This window comes from Sus scrofa, chromosome 13 (assembly GCF_054392235.1).
Source record: "Sus scrofa isolate SSC_HxYL_T2T_F1_AM1 chromosome 13, Sscrofa_HxYL_maternal_Yorkshire_Landrace_v2.0, whole genome shotgun sequence".
Taxonomy (NCBI): Eukaryota; Metazoa; Chordata; class Mammalia; order Artiodactyla; family Suidae; genus Sus; species Sus scrofa.
Window position 1 is genome coordinate 127688569 of NC_139395.1, and position 16029 is coordinate 127704597.

The window sequence follows — 16029 nt, forward strand, 5'->3', positions numbered from 1 at the left end:
ATAGTTTTCCATGTTTGTTTGGATAGTTTCTTTTACATAATTTCTATTTATCTTCTAATTAAGTTGTGTCAATTGATACAGTTTTCTGAGTTGCACTAGATACCTTCTAAAAATCTTTTTAAAAGAAAATCTAAAAAAGAAATTCTTGAGCACTTTTATATGAATATGATAAAATTTTTATTATATCCATAATGTTACATGAAATTTTACCACTTATAGTTTTTTTCATATACAGTATATTTTGGGGCCTGTCTTATAATGAGCATTTCAACATTGCTTCAGCTGTCTTTTCTTTAAAAATGATGATTAGACAGTTCTATTTCTTTATGGCAGGGTAAACAGTAATGGATGCTTTTTCTTTTCTACATATAATCTAGATAAAAAGTGTGTTATAAGGATTATTTTTAAGCACCATATTTTGGAATTGGATGTCATGATTAAAAAATCCGATTACAAAATAATGTGTTCTGTTGTGCAGATATTTGGATAATGTTTTTTAATTGCGGTATAATTTATATTCAGTGCAATATTCAGATATTATGTATGCCCATCAATCAGATTTGATGAATGCATAACAAGATAATGAACATTTCCATCACTTCATTAAGTTTCCTTGTGTCCCTTTTTAGTCTTCCCCACAGAAAGTTTGGTGTATTCTAGAATTTCAAATAAATGAAATCACACAGTACTGTTTGGCTACTTCCACTCAGCATAATTTTTTTGAAATCCAGCTATAGTGTTTCTTGTATCAGTTGATTTTTCATTTTACTTCTGAATAATATTTGTAAAAGCAAAACAAGTTTGTTTATTCATTCTCCTCTTGATGAATATCTTAGATTATTTCCAGTTTGGGGATATTAGGAATTGAGCTATATAAACATTTTTATGTAGGGTTTTCTATAAACATATATATTCATTTATTTTAAATAACTAATTAGGTATATATTTGCTGGGCCATAGGGTAGGTGTATATATCAGCTTTAAAAAAAAAAATGACAAATAGGAGTTCCCACTGTGGCTCAGCAGTAAAGAACCTGACTAGCATCCATGAGGATGCGAGTTCAATCCCTGGCCTTGCTCAGTGTGTTTAGTATCTAGTGTTGCCATGGGCTATGGTATAGGTCACAGACACAGCTCGGATCCTGTGTTGCTGTGGCTATGGCTAGGCAGGGAGCTGCCACTCTGATTCATTCCATAGCCTGGGAACTTCCATATGCTGCAGGTGTGGCCCTAAAAAGCAAAAACAAACAAACCAAAAAAATCCTGGTGAATAGTTTTCAAAGTGGTGTACAATTTTGATTAGTATCTTAAACAGTTACTTAAGTAACTTGGGATTCGAAGTACTTACAGTTTTCTCAGTGAAGCACCAAATTTTAAAGCATAACAAATAAATAAGAATCAAGTAGTATTTTATGTACGGTTTACTAATTAGCTATGATTTAAAAGGACAACAAAATCATATCACTGGCAAAATTATTAATGTTGTAAACATGTAGATTTCTACTTAAAATATACATAATTGATTTGCATAATTGATTTTTCCTTAGTTATTTTCCCTTCAGTATGGTTGGGACTTGGTGTCAATTACTATTTGGCTATGTGACTATTAGATTTAAAGCTCAAGGTTTTCCTAGTTAGGGATAAATTTGCTTAAAAGTCTTGTCTCATCAATGATTATAATTATTAGAAGTATATGATTTCCTCATCTGATTTTTGAAGTTGTCCGCTTTTATGAATATTGTAAAGAAATGTGCAAATTTCTAATTTTGTGCAACAATGGCTGGCTATTACAGGGGAAAATCTGCTAAAGTATTTTTTTTATATAATTTTTTTATTTTCCCACTGTACAGCAAGGGGGTCAGGTTATCCTTACATGTATACATTACAATTACATTTTTTCCCCACCCTTTGTTCTGTTGCAACATGAGTATCTAGACAAAGTTCTCAATGCTATTCAGCAGGATCTCCTTGTAAATCTATTCTAAGTTGTGTCTGATAAGCCCAAGCTCCTGATCCCTCCCACTCCCTCCCCCTCCCATCAGGTAGCCACAAGTCTCTTCTCCAAGTCCATGATTTTCTTTTCTGAGGAGATGTTCATTTGTGCTGGATGTTAGATTCCAGTTATAAGTGATATCATATGGTATTTGTCTTTGTCTTTCTGGCTCATTTCACTCAGGATGAGATTCTCTAGTTCCATCCATGTTGCTGCAAATGGCATTATGTCATTCTTTTTTATGGCTGAGTAGTATTCCATTGTGTATATATACCACCTCTTCCGAATCCAATCATCTGTCGATGGACATTTGGGTTGTTTCCATGTCCTGGCTATTGTGAATAGTGCTGCAATGAACATGTGGGTGCATGTGTCTCTTTTAAGTAGAGATTTGTCCGGATAGATGCCCAAGAGTAGGATTGCAGGGTCATATGGAAGTTCTATGTATAGATTTCTAAGGTATCTCCAAACTGTTCTCCATAGTGGCTGTACCAGTTTACATTCCCACCAGCAGTGCAGGAGGGTTCCCTTTTCTCCACAGCCCCTCCAGCACTTGTTATTTGTGGATTTATTAATGATGGCCATTCTGACTGGTGTGAGGTGGTATCTCATGGTAGTTTTGATTTGCATTTCTCTTATAATCAGCAATGTTGAGCATTTTTTCATGTGTTTGTTGGCCATCTGTATATCTTCTTTGGAGAAATGTCTATTCAGGTCTTTTGCCCATTTTTCCATTGATTGATTGGCTTTTTTGCTGTTGGGTTGTATGCTAAAGTATTTTAACAAAAATTCTATATCATGAAATTTGCAAGTTTAGTGACAGTCACTAAAAATTATGTGAGATACAAGAGTACTGTGGGTAGAGATATTTTGATTTCTATGGTCTGTATTTACTTTTGGGTTTGACCTCTGTGAGGAGAATGTGGATTATATCCTTCACTGTATAATGTCTATGCTTTTCAAAATGATAAAATTATTTTGAGATCCATACAAATTAAAATTTAACCATATGATATGGAAATATTATTTAAATATCTCTATTTAGATATTAGCTATACACATATAATTTCAAATAATTTTGTGGTCACATATATTTCTTATTGAATGCATAACAGTCAGTCTGAGGGTCATTCACTTAATTGCATTATATTTCTTTACTATTCTAACCTAATTTTAAACTTGAATTCTTAAGGAGTAGTTTTTCTCATTAAAAAAAAAAATGGAATGGATATGTCAAGAGCAGACCTGCATTATAATAAATGTTAATGGAAATGCTTCAGGATGAAGAGAATCAATAACAGATGGTAAATTTGATGTACAGGAAGAAATAAGAATAGCCGAAATGTTAACTATGTAGTAAATATTAAAAAAACATATTTTTCTCTTCATTTCTTTTAACAGTTACGTTAAAACATAGGAGACTTTCTTTATAATTTGAGTTTAGTCATGTTACCATGTTACCAATTTACAAACCTAAATTGTATTAATAAAATTTCATCAAAACTAAAACTTCTGGTTATTCAAAAAAATCTCATTTGAAAAGTGAATAGTTAAGCCATAAATTGGGCAAAAATGTTCACAAAATATATATGTGACAAAGGATTTGTCATCCAACTGAAAAAAGATAATTAAATTAGCAAAAGGGGTTCCCACTGTGGCTCAGTGGGTTAAGAACCCAATATAACGTCTGTGGGAATGTGGGTTTGATTCCCACTCAGTGGGTTAAGGACTTGGCTTTGCAGTAAGCTGCAGTGTAGGTTGCAGATGCAGCTTGAATCAGGTGTTGCTGTGGCTGTGGCCAACAACTGCAGCTCCAATTCAACCCCTAGTCTGGGCTTTTCCATATGCTGTGGGTGCGGGTGTTAAAAAAAAATCAGCAGAAGATCCGAACTTATACTTCACAAAGAAAAATATTCACATATGCACATGTAAATAAATAAAAGCAATCATCAGGTAAATGAGTATTCAAATCAGAACAATAAAAAGTAATACAAAATAATTAAAAGAACAAATAAAAATATATGGGAGGCTTTCTAAATATACCTTTACAAAACTGTGATTACTGCAAAAAAATCATAGTAGTGACTGGGATACACATAGGAACACTTTTTATCTCAGTTGGATATTGTGTGGTAATCATAGCTCATATCTTTTGATGGCTGAGTGACCTCTTCTTATGTGGACATAAAGATTGCTTTGCATAGAGGCTAGAAAACCCATGTTATCTATTTTATGAAAATATGTTCACTGAGAGGTAAGAATACTTTTTTTTTTGTTAAAGATGATTAGCATTCCCAGATAGCATAAAGACATTTTGTTTGAAAACATACATGCTTATATTTCAAGTTGTAAATTCATTCTCCCTCTACTTGTTACATGAAAGTAAAGCAGTCAGATTGGCCAGCTTTGTGTCTCTGAGTCACAGCAGTGATCTTGAGGACTGAGAGGACAGAGCACTGAATGAGATGCCATTTGTAAGTTTTGTCTGATTCCACCTGTGTCGATTTGTCCTGATTGTGTAAGGAGCTAAACTGTTTGGAAGTCAACTTGGGAAATCATGCTAGTCCTAAAAAATAGAGTCAATCTCTTTCAGAACTGACACCTGAATTAATCAATTTTCAGTGTTACTGTTATACTAATTTAAGACCAAACTTATGTTTGAGGATTAAATAAAAAAAAAAAGAATTAAGATTATGTAGCCCAAGTTATTCTCCATCCTGGTTTTCATTCTTCCCAGATGTATGTCACATATTTGATCTTAACTTGGACTTTACAATTGCACCTATAAAATTTTAAACACTAAAATGTCAATTTTAAAGCACATTTTTACTCTTTTTATGAGGATAGTGCTGAACTCTAAATAATCCAATTTAACTTTGTTTCTGCCATAGTGGTGATGCCATTTTTCTATTTATGATAAAATAAAAATAATTAATATGTTTATTCTTGGTTGTAAAACATATTACCTTTAAAAGATATTTAAATTTCGTGAGTGATTCTGAGACAGCTAACCAATGTATATTTCCTCTTTAGGCAAATAAAATCCAAAGAGTCAAAATGTTAAATTTTAGATATTAAATCTTATTTCTGTAAACATCATTTCTTCATTTTTACTGAAATAATTATACAGTTAGTGAATTCATCATGTGGATAAGTGAGATTTAACTTTTATATCATTGGACTTTAAAAAATTTATTGTTTTAAATTATCGATGAATCTTTAACTTTTTTCTGCAAAAAATGTGTAAGGATATAAACACAAGTATCTAATCTTGCATAAATGCATAATGGAAAAGAGGTATTTAACTAAATACTTTTTCTGGAGCTACTGAGTAGTCATGGTAACAAAAAGTTATACAATTTTAAACATTTCTACATTTTTTTTCATGTGGAAAGGCTTTTAGTTCTTAAAAATTGCTATTTTCCTCCTAAAATTATGTCAAAAATATTTCCAAGATGAGAAACAAATATATGGCTTATCTTAATGGTTTACATTAGGATATGCACTTAACTTTTTAAAAGCAGTTCTATGGTGGAATATTTGTCATATAATAAATTACACACAGTCTAAAATTTGTGACATTTTGGCTCATGTGTACATTTGCGACGTCGTTGCTTCAGTGAAGGTAATGAACATGCCCATCACTTCTTTGAATCCTTTTCTCCCATCACTCAGTCCTACCCTTTTGTCCGCAGGCAACCAGTGATCTGCTTTGTGTCTCTAGTACTCTCATTCGTATTCTCTCTCTCTTCTTTTACCGCACGTATTTATTTTGAGGTTCATCCCTGTTGTAGTGTATTTCAAGACTTCATTCCTTCGTATTCCTGAGTAGAGTTACATTGAAAATATATTCGGTAACTTGTTTATCTGTTCACCTATTGAGAGCTATTTGGATTGTTTTCAGATTTGGGTAATGAATATTTGAATATAAGATTTTTGTGTGTTCATATGCAATCATACACTTCCATTTCTCTTGTGAAAGTAATGAAATTGTTGTATTATATGGTAGGAGTAGTTTGACTTTTTAAGAAACTATCCATTCCCACCACCTATGTGTGACAGAGGTCCATTTCCTCCGCATATTCACCTCAGTGTATTTTTTATTAGAATATAGTTGATTTACAGTGTTGTGCCAGTTTCTACTCTATAGCATGGTGACCCAGTCATTCATAGTGACCCATAATATATATATATATATATATATATATATATTCTTTTTCTCATACTATCTTGCATCATGTTTAATTTTTAATTTTGTCTATTCTGATTGTGACACTGGTTTCTTGTTGTGGCTTTAATTTGCATTTCCCTAGTGGAGATTTGTTGAGCACATTTTCATGTGCTTGTCTGCCATGTTTACAGGTTCTTTGGTAAAGTGTGTATATTTTGCCCATTTAAAAAATGTGTTTATTTTCTTATTATTGACCTTTGAGAATTTCCTTATGTTCTGGATGCAAGTAATTTTTTAGGTGTGTGCTTTATAAGTATTTTATCCTGATCTATACTTTGTCTTTATCATTATTATTTTCTTAAAGTGTTTTTCAAATACCACAAGTCTTTCATTTTGGTGAGGTCTAGAATCCACTTTAATTTTTGCATGTGGTATAAGTTATTGATCAAAGTTCATTTTTTGCATATAAATATATATTGTATATTCATATGATAAAAGACCTGTTTCTCCACAGACTTGCCTTTGCTCTTTTGTGAAAAATATATTTGTCCAGGAGGTCTCATCATGGCTCAGTGGTTAGCAAATCCAATTAGTATCCATGAGGATGTAGGTTCAATCCCTGGCCTTGCTCAGTGGATTAAGGATTTGACATTACCCTGAGCTGTGGTGTAGGTCGCAGATGAAGACTGGATCCCACATTGCTGTGGCTGTGGCATAGGCTGTCAGCTACAGCTCCGATTTGACCCCTAGCCTGGGAACCCCCACATGCCAAGAGTGCAGGCCTAAAAACACTCACACACACACAAATTGTCCATATATTTGTGGATCAATTTTTGACTCTATTCTCTTCCACTTTTTAGTTTTTCAGTCTTGATGTTAATACACAGAATCTTGCTTAAGTGGCTTATAACAAGTCTTGAAATCATGGAATATTATTCCTCCAATTTTTTTTTCCAGTTATTTTGGCTCTTGTAGTTCTTTTAGAATCAGTTTGTAAATTTCTACAAAACAGTTCTTGAGATTTTTCTCGGGATTGTACCAAATCAAATGTCAATTTGACAAAAAATACATTTTAACAATATTGAATCTTCTGAAACATAAGCACAGTGTATCTATTTTTTTATGTCTTTTTAAAACACTTTTTGTAATGTTTTGTAGTTTTGGGTCAACTAATCTGCATTTTTCTGTCAGATTTATCCCTATTTTATATACTTGATTCTATTTTAAATGTATTTTATTTTAATTTTGATTTTTGCTAATGTATAGAAATGTATTTTTATTTTAATCTTATATCCTACAAACATGCTGAAATACTTATCAGTTCTGAGATTTTAAAAAAAGAAAAAAACCCTTTAGGAGTTCCCTGGTGGCTCAGTGGGTTAAAGATCCAGAAATCTCATTGCTGCTGTGGCATGGGTTCCATCCTGGGCCCAATAATTTCCACATGCTACAGGAATGGCCAAAAAAAAAAAAAAAAAAAAAAAAAAAAGGCAAAGAAACAAAAGAAAACTTTATTTTTTTTTAGAACGGTTTTATGTTTGTTGGGGAGGAAGAAGTTTCCTTCTTTTTTCTTCTTGAGTTCCTGTGGTTGGAAATTGACACAAGACAGATTAACAAGAAAAACATAAATATTTATTTTATACACACAGAGGTCTTATAGAAATAGAACCTTAGAAGTGTCCAAGCAGGCAGCATTTATACTTTTTAGACAAAGAAACAATAAATTTGAGAGGAATTGACCAGATAAAGAAACTAAGATTTGGGTGATTAACTAGTAGAAAAATAAGCAAAGTTTGAGCTTAGGTAGTAAATTAGAAAGATGTAATAAGGTGTGTTTATATGGGCTCCTGGGCCCTGAATTCAAATCCCTCTGGTAATAAGGATTGTCTTTCTACCTCCACCTCACTCCTGACCCCACATAGAGAGAAATTGTCTTTCTCATGGGAGATTTACTTTCTGTTTTCAGGGAAACAGAGAACAAGTCCAAAAGTGTCCCTCCTGAATCACTGAAGTAACTGTAATTAAAATAATCAATATGCCATTGAGGCATATTTGGGTGTGGCCTGTCCTGGACCCCAGTAGTTCCTTAGCAAAATTGAGCAGAAAGTACAAAATTCCCTCCTACTCTTAGACCAAGCATAATCTCTCCCTCTGTCAGCATTGCCATAACTTTTTAATTGGTTTCTTTTTTCTTTTTTCTTCTTCATATTTCTTATGCGTGGGTTTCTTGAGTTTCTTAGGTGTGTGGGTTTATAGGTGTCATTAAAAATGGAGAACTTTTGGCCATTATTTCTTTGAGTATTTTTTTTTTCTATTTTATCTCTGTCCTTTCCTTTGAGGAATCCAGTTTCATGTGTGTTAGTCTACTTGTCCCACAGCTTGCCGATGTTCTACTCATTATTTTAAAAGAAAAATCTGCTATTCACTTTGTGTTTAATTTTGGAGTTTTTCTGTGGCTATGCCTTCAGGTTACTAACAGTTTCTTCTGTATTGTCTAATCTACTATTAATTACAATGACTATATATTTTAACCTCACACATTATTATTTTCATCTTTAGACTCTTTATATTCCATGTCTCCTTAACTTTTGAACACACAGAATATAGTTACAATATGTATTTTAATGTAATGAACACTTTGAATTCAGAATAAGGGAATTTTGTTGTCGTCCATTAAACCAGGCATTAAAAAGATTTGCAAAATTGTAAATCAGTGCTCCTCTTCTTACTAAACATTTTCATAAAAATACACTATTTTAATATGCAATGGATTTTTGCTATTATTTTTAAATGTTAAATTTTTTATTTTAAATTTAAATACATTTTTATTTTATTTTTTAAAGTGTTCTTTTAATTTCCAACACAGTAAATATCAATAGGTATAACCCATATAAGCAAAAACTCTTTGGAGTCTTCAGTCCTTTTTAAGAGCACAAAGTGGTCCTGAAACCAGAAGGTTTGAGAGGTACTGATTGATTATCTGCACAGTCCTGCATTATCATGGTGGATAGTAACATTGACCCCATATAGTTTTTAGGACTATATGCTGTGGTGTGAATATTTGCATTTCCTCAAAACTCATGTATTAAAATCTCAATGCCCAGGATGTTGGTATTAGGAAATGGGGCCTTTGGGAGGTGATTAGTGCACGAAAGCAGAGCCTAATGAGATTAATGGTTTTATAATATTATATTGCTCATGCGTGAAATCTAAAAAAAAAGGATAGAGATGAAATTATTTACAAAACAGAAATAGACTCACAAGCACAGAAAAACTTACAGTTACCAAAGCGGAGGGGGGGAGGTTATTTAATTATTAATCTCTTTGATTAGGATTAAAATATACATACTACTATATATAAAATATATAACCAATAAGGACCTACTGTATAGTGCAGGTAACTCTACACAGTATCTTGTAACTAATAATGGAAGAAAATGTAAAAAAAAAGAATATATATATAACTGAATCACTGTACTGTACACCTGAAACTAACCCAGCATTGTAAATCAACTATATTTCAATAAAATTTTTAAAGTAAAAAAAAAACACAACTGACAAAAAGAGGCCTCAAGATCTCCCTTGCCTCTCCTCCATGTGAAGACAGAGTGAGAAGTTGGCAGTCTGCTATCTGGAAGAGAGCTTTCTCCAGAACCTGACCAGACTGGTACACTGATCATGGACTTGCAGCCTCCAGAATGGTGAGAAATAAATTTCGGTTGTTTAAGCTACCCAGTCTGGTATTTTGTTATAGCCTTAATGGACTGAGACACTATAGCAAAGTATTTCTTCATAAACTTCACAACTATAAATTCTAATGGATTAGATTTGCTAAAACATAAAGTATTATTCAGCAACAATTTGGGCATAGCCTTAATGATATGTGAGGTGGGAATGCAGTAAATCATGATATTTGAGGCTAAAGCTTTAGGTTCTAGCTCTTAAATTTATATTCTACTTCTTAATTATTTCATCAGCTGGGCCATATATTAATTTATTTGCTCAATTTTCAAATGGGTCAAATTGATTGAATATCACAGGGTTGTTCTTAGGATTAAATGAGATGACAGAGGTTGTAGCATTGAGAAAACTGTTGCACTATACTTATGTTAAAAGTTATTTATTGCTAGTGCTGTTTTGGCTTCTAAGTTAAAACAGAGATATAGTCTGAGATAATGTCAAATAAGGTCTGTCTCTCCTGGGCAAACTTTTGAGATTTTATGTTTGTTCACATTTAAATATGACCATTAAATAAATTTCAAATTTTTGTCTTGCCTACTAGAACAAAATATGTTGTTTTTATTTTTTCTGATAAAAATATGTGCTGCAATTAGCTGAGATTTTGACCTAATTATGCCCACTAATATTTATCTTTTTCCATAGCTATTTGTATTTTTCTCACAATTTGAAAAAATAAGTCATTTAGTGTTGCGTCTTAGTATAATGTAAGTAAATTAAATGTAATTTTTTTCCTGATGCATAAGATCATTTCATAACTTTAGAAGATATCGAGATTGTTTCCATCATTTTTTTTCCTAAAAATTTGCTCCTTCCTCCTTGCAGCATGTCTCAACTGCTTTTGCACAATATGTTAAAATAATTTAAAAATACTTTATTTTAAACCATAATTGAAGATACCATGTATATCTTTAAGGTTTCTGAAAAATTGAACTTTCTGTTTTAGAAAGAAAATTCCATCACTTTCACCTATAGTATATATGTTTTCAATTCACAATAAATTTCTTTCCAGTAAGAAAACAAAGGACTGGGAGTTCCCGTTATGGCTCAGTGGGTTACAAACCTGACTAGTATCCATGAGGATGCAGGTTCGATCCCTGACCTCACTCAGTGAGTTCAGGATCCATCTAATGTTTCTGTGGCTATGGCTGTGGTGTAGGCCGACAGCTGCATCTCTGATTTCCCTAGCCTGGGAACTTCATATACCACAAGGGTGGCACTTCAAAAAAAAAAAAAAAAGACTTTTGCATAAAAGATGACCTTATTTTAATATTTTAATAACAAATCAATAATTACAATCTTAAAATTATATATTTGATATTGATAGAACTATTTTGCTAGACGTAAAATAGGTAAGAGTTACATATTTAAAAGTACAACAAATTAGAGTGCTTCTTATTTATTCCTGTTTTTCTATTTTTATTTCTGTTTGTTGACTGTTTTTGTTCCCATTTTATTTTTAATTTATTTTTTATTACTCAATGAATTTATTACATTTATAGTTGTACAATGATCATCACAATCCAATTTTATTTGCTCCCATTTTAAAAGTCTGAGGGGGAGTTCCCGTAATTGTGCAGTGGAAACTAATCTGACTAAAGATTTGTTAAGGATCCGGCATTGCCGTGAGCTGTGGTGTATGTCGCAGACGTGGCTTGGATCTCTCATTGCTGTGGTTCTGGTGGAGGCCGGCAGCTATAGCTTTGATTAGACTCCTAGCCTGGGAACCTCCATATGCCGTGAGTGCGGCCCTAAAAAGACACAAACAAAACAAACAAACAAGTCTGAGGGAAAGGGTACTCATAGTTGGAAGAGATTTAGAAATAGTGCTTCTTACATTCACCAAATAATACATTGTCATTAGTCCCACTTCTATTAATATCACTGAGCAGATTCTTGGGAATCTAGGCAATGAGTAATGGCACAGCAGAATAATGTAGACAAAGATATGATAGATAACAAAATATACCTAAAATTATAACCTACTGGAATTTGGAATAACCTGAAAAGACATTGCTTTATTATGTTTGAGAATACATTTATTACTCAAATTACTTACGAGAAAAAAAATTTGCTGATAATTGCTAATTCTCTTTGAAAAATCTACGGCTTATACACTTTTTGTGGGAATTTTGGTAATTATAAATATGAGTCTTAGCGCCTTGGGTAAGAATGAAAAAAACACTATATTCTATAACCTTTATACTCTAGTGTTCAGCATATGTGGGTGAATGAGCAAGGTCAAATTCTATTTTAGCTGTGAAAGAGTTATAGTGAAAATATGCCAATAAGTCAGATCTTATGGAGCATGTTTATTCCAGTTTAACTGTGTAAAGAATATGATAAATAAATAATTTTTTATAGGCTGTGGTTGAAAAAGATCATTTTTCCCCTTGTCACATTGAAAATTCATATAGTTTCTCCTTCCATTTAAAAATACTAAACAATTTGATTCTTTTTTACCTGTATTAATTTGATAGTTGTAATAGTATAGGTGAAATTTACTAAAATGAAAAGTGATTTTCATCAAAGCATGTTCTGCCTGTTTTCCTCTAGGACTTTTCTGAATCTATCTGGCTTACATTTAAGTCTTTATTTCATTTTGAGTTTATTTCATAAAAAAGAATGAAGTGTTGGATTTGCAGCAACATGCATGGACTTAGCATTTTGCTAAGTGAAATAAATCATACAGAGAAAGACAGATACTATATGATATCACTTATATGTGGAATATAAAAAATAAACTAGTGAATATAACAAAAAAGAAGCAGACTCATAGATATAGAGAACAAAATAGTGGTCACTAGTGTGGGGGATGGGGCAATGTAGGAGTGGGAGGCACAAACTACGGGGTGTGAGAGAGGCTCAGGGAGGGATGTGTTGTACCACACGGGGAATGTAGCCAATATTTTGTACTAACTGTAAATGGAAAGTAACCTTTAAAATTGTATAAAAATTTAAAAATATAAATAAAATAGTAACAAATAAAATGAAAAGTGAGTTTTTAAAGTGAGATAACTAATTTTTTTTCATCATTTTGATGTTATTCCATTTTGTGTTAGGAATACAGACACACGTGGAAGCTCAGGCTTTACAAAATCTTGTTTATTGTTGGTTTTTCTTCTTTGTTTTTGTTTCCATCTCTGTTCTCTTATATTTAGAGGGATTGAGAGAGAGAAAGGAGAAGGAATTCTGAATTTCCCCATTAGCTGGACTAAGCATAATGAGAAGACACTCAAGGAGGAGTACTTAAAAAAAGACAAAAAAAAGGAAAGAGGAGTTTCCATTGTGGCTCAGCAAGCAGGATAGGAACCTGACTAGTATCCATGAGGATGTGGGTTCAATCTCTGGCCCTGCTCAGTGGGTTAGGGATCTGGTGTTGCCCTGAGCTGTGGCGTAGGCTGGCAGCTATAGCTCCAAATCCACATGCTGCAGGTGTAGCCCAAAAAAAGCAAAAAAAAAAAAAAAAAGACAGAGAGAGAGAGAGAAAATTTAAATTTTAAGGGAAAAAAGGATTAGTCTTCTTAGGAAAAAGCAGGACTTACTGGGTTTTCCATGGTCAAAATTTTTTATTGGTTATAGAAAGATATTATTTTGAATTATATATGGAGAAGGCAATACATTCAGTTGCTCCCTCAGATCTGGGGGAAGATCCCACTTTTCCCCTGCCCCATGCCATGCTTATGTCAAAGAAAAGAACTCATACTGTGGGAAACAGAATAGGTCTGAGAAGCTTTCTATTCCTTTTGCATGTCAGTAGACTATGGGAAGGAACTCAAAGTTGGGAGAGAAGAGAGGAAAAATGCCATGAATTGCCTTGTTGTTTCCCACTCTTATCCAAACATCTTGTATTGCAAATGTCAGGGCTTTTCTTACTAAGTATTGTGGGTTGTTTTTTTCTGGGCTTTCTCTTTCATTAACTGATACTTAATAGTTTTCAAAGCTAAACCAATACCGTAACCCCCACTTCATAATTTTTATATAATAGTTTATAGCACTTACTAACCTGAGATTGGAGTCCATTATAAAGTGTTGTGGAGGCAAAGCATCTGAAGAGTACAGAAACACCACCTCTAACACAAACAATAAAAAAACTCTTCCCTCTGACTATGATAAAACGCATTTATTAAGCATGTTATTAAGAACATTTATTAAGTTATGTTCTAGGAACCGTGCAAAGTGACATGATGTATAAATGAGATAATCTACAGATGTTAAATTGATCTGTCTGTCCAATAATCATCTAGTTAATTACAGTTTCTGTCTCCTTCCCCAGTCATACATATATCCCAAGAGATCTGAATTAACCCAATAATTTGCCTTCCCTCATTTTACTTCATTTATCATGCATTTAACACTTGCAAATATTAAGGTTATATTTAAAAAAATATTATCATATATGCTAACTGATAGTATAAGATTATGAGTACTATTATGCAAAAGTTCTCATCAACTTCCTTTTTGACTCTTTACATGAAATTGAGTATGATTTTGCTGAATTAGTGATCAGCTACCTAATGATTCTAACTTTCATAATTAAGAGGGTCTAGCAATGATTTTTAAAAAGTATAGAAGAAAATATTTTCTTTCTTTCATTCATTCTTACATTTCCTTCTGTTTCCGTTAGCATCATTCATCTGTTCTCTGACTTTTCACTCAGCCTTTAAAATTCAAAGGGAATGATATCTAGGCATCATTTCTTATGTGTAGTTTTTGATATCACACACATCACAGCTGCCCAGGAAATGCATTTGATTTTCTCTGACTCTGAGAAGAAGCACTATCTTACTCAAACAACTTGTATGTCAGAAGTCAAGACTACTCACAAATGTGGCATTCTTCCAGGCAGAGACTTTACAAGTTGGAATTAATACCTGAGCAGGTCATCAACAGGAGAGCACTGGTCCCAATAAGATTTTATTTGTAATCTGGGAAGTCACTATGTCCGTGATGAGCAATAAGGTCAATACCTGGCTTCCAAACACACTCAATGAGAGACTTTCCAGAAGTCAAAATCTTATATATGAAATCTCACATTAGCTGGAACTGAATTGGAGACTCTAAAGCATAACTGAGTTTTGAAGACAAGCGCTGAGGATCAGATGCTGTGTGGTGCTGATAAACTTCTTGTTTCCTGCCTGGGTTAATTATGTTCAGTATATCCATAGGGGTGTAAGGGCTCTTGTTCCCTAAACATCTTAAAGGAATTGGTTAGCCCCAAGAAAAAGCATCTCTTTTTCATACATTCCAAAACTTATTTTATGAAGATACAGAAGAGATATTTTACAACTTAAAAGGTGACAGTATATTAATAATATTTATTCAAGTTTTGACATCATACAGGTTTTAGTTTGCTATGAATTTGACATTATTAACATGCAGATAAGCTGTGTAATGATTAGACATAGTTGTAACATAATATATAATAGTTATTAATAACCAGGTGCAGTTATATGAATGCTTTGTATATAATCTTAAGTTACACACGAAGTTAGTCTTTATTTTCTACCATTTTCTGCATAAACAAGAAGACAAATTTCTAAAGCTTGTTCTAAATGAGGATGAAATAAATATAGACCTCAATAATAATGAAAATAAAGTTTAAACTGCATGTAAAGGGTCGTGGGAAGAGGGAGCAAGGTTGTGGAGATCAGAATGAAGTGATAGTTTAAAATAAACAAGTCAGACTTTGTTAAATTTAAGTAAGTAAAGCTTTGCATCTGTGCTCTCCATCAATGTCCTCTGTATTGAAGTGAAAGCAGTTTTAAGTGCATAATCCATTTGAGTTTACTGTTCAGTCTTCTGCATTGCAAATATATCAGTATTTAAAATGTAAAAGTGTTTTCATGTAATTCAATGTAACAATTATTAAGTACTTAACAGTAATAGAAAGACAACCATATATTCTGAGTGATAACAGGTTAAGTCTTAATGGCTGTTTACTCAACAGGCTTATAAATTCACAAGATTGATCTTGATGAATACACCATCCTTATGGCTCTGGCCCATCGTAGCGTCAGTGTCCTAGTGTTGCCTAGTATCTGGTACTCAGATTCACACCAGTCACATGCCTTGTGAAAAAAAGTATATGAAGCAAATCTACATTCTTATTATCGTGTTAACATGG

General features: G+C 32.8%; 1 protein-coding gene across 45 annotated transcripts in view; it reads left to right on the plus strand.

The window, feature by feature from the left end:
• The window catches only part of NAALADL2 (N-acetylated alpha-linked acidic dipeptidase like 2), a 1339033-nt gene that overhangs the window by 118701 nt on the left and 1204303 nt on the right, over positions 1-16029 (plus strand). For 4 of the 45 annotated variants that reach the window (XM_084990322.1, XM_084990306.1, XM_084990302.1 and 1 more), the window contains one exon: positions 9768-9865. The exons of the other annotated variants lie outside the window; for them this stretch is intronic. The gene's annotated coding sequence lies outside the window, so the exon portion shown is untranslated. The remainder of the gene's footprint in view (positions 1-9767; positions 9866-16029) is intronic. 45 annotated transcript variants of the gene reach the window in all.